The following is a 2019-nucleotide window of genomic DNA, read 5'->3' on the forward strand; positions in this document are numbered from 1 at the left end:
AGCTCAGTGGCAGAGCATCATCCCGGCATGCAGAAGGTCCCAGGTTCAGTCCCCGGCATAGCCAGTTAAAAGGATCAGGTAGGATCCCTTTAACTGGTAATCCTATTACTGATTGTTACAGATCCTATTACAGTTATGTGGATCTGTAACTGGTTGACAGATTGCACCCAAAGAGTGCTTGTTAATGGTTCTTCATCCACTTGGAGAGGAGTGACTAGTAGAGTGCCTCAGGGATCTGTCCTGGGCCCTGTGTTGTTCAACATTTTTATACACATAATCATAAAAACATAGAGGGACCACCAGGGTCATCTAGTCCAAAGAATGCCCTCTTTCTGCCAGCTTCTGAGCATAATGCACAATGCAGGAAACACACAACAACCTCCCCCACACACACCCAGTGACCCCTACTCGATGTCCAGAAGATGGCCAATAGCCCTCCCTCCCATGAACTGATTTGGATGAAGGAATAGAGGGGATGCTTATTAAATTTGCAGATGATACTAAATGAGGAGGGGCAGCAAATACGATAGAAGACAGCCAGGATACAGGATGATCTTGACTGGCTGGAGAATTGGGCTAAAACTAATAAACTAATAAAATGCATTTCAACAAAGATAAATGAACAGTTCTGCATTTAGGTAGGAAAAATCAAATGCATAATTATAGGATGGGGGAGACTTGTCTGAGCAGTAGTATGTGCAAAAAGGATCTTGGGGTCTTAGTAGACCAAGCACTGAACAAGAGTTAGCAGTGTGATGGGGTAGCTAAAAAGACAAATGCGATCCTGGGCTGTATCAACAGATGTATAGTGTCCAGATCACGCGAAGCTCTGGTATTGCTTTACTCTGCTCTGGGTAGACCTCACCTAGAGTACTGTGTTCAGTTTTGGGCACCACAATTTAGGAAGGATGTAGACAAGCTGGAACATGTCCAGAGGAGGGCAACAAAGATAGTGAGGGGTCTGGAGACCAAGTCCTATGAGGAAAGGTTGAAGGAGTTGGGTATGTTTAGCCTGCAGAGGAGAAGACCGAGAGGGGATATGATAACCATCTTCAAGTACTTGAAGGGCTGTCATATAGAGGATGGTGCCGAGTTGTTTTCTGTTGCCCCAGAAGGTCAGCCCAGAACCAACTGGTTGAAATTAAATCAAAAAAGTATCTGTCTAGACATTAGGAATGATTTTCTGGCAGTTAGAGTGGTTCCTCAGAGGAACAGGCTTCCTCGGCAGGTGGTAAGCTCTCCTTCCCTGGAGGTTTTTAAGCTGAGGCTAGATGGCCATCTGTCATGAATGCTGATTCTATGACCTTAGACAGATGATGAGAGGGAGGGCATCTTGGGAATATTCTGGGCATGGAGTAGGGGTCACTGGGGGTGTGGGGGGCAGGTAGTTGTGAATTTCCTGCATTGTGCAGGGGGTTAGACTAGATGACCCTTGTGGTCCCTTCCATCTCTATGATTCTATGGAAGTACAGGAAAGGAGGCGAAAGGCCTCTGCCTGGATAATACAGACAATACTGACTTTGATGGACCCGGGGTCTGATACAGTATCAGGCAGCGTCATGTCTTCAGGTGTCCACTTAATGGACTCATGATGGCATCATACAGGGATCTGCCCGGCTCTTGGCCTGAGTTTTCCACCCTACACTAAGAGACCATCTCTTTTGTCTTAACAGGAGTGGGGTGGGGGAGGATGTGTTTCTTTGTCCCTCTTCCTGTAAAGACAGGTCTCTTGTCAGTGGAGCATGGAGGTGCGGAAAGGTGGAGTGACCCTGGGGGGAGGCCAGGGGATTGTTTCTGTCGCTGGTGGGCTAGGAGGGAACCTGCAGCTGTGGAACTGACAGTTGAGAGACATCTTGTCTCTAAGAACAGTCTCTAAGAACATAAGAAAGGCCATGCTGAATCAGACCAAGGCCCATCAAGTCCAGCAGTCTGTTCACACAGGGGCCAACCGGGTGCCTCTAGGAAGCCCCCAAACAAGACGACTGCAGCAGCACCATCCTGCCTGTGTTCCACAGCACC

Source organism: Euleptes europaea, chromosome 2 (genome assembly GCF_029931775.1).
Source record: "Euleptes europaea isolate rEulEur1 chromosome 2, rEulEur1.hap1, whole genome shotgun sequence".
Classification (NCBI taxonomy): Eukaryota; Metazoa; Chordata; class Lepidosauria; order Squamata; family Sphaerodactylidae; genus Euleptes; species Euleptes europaea.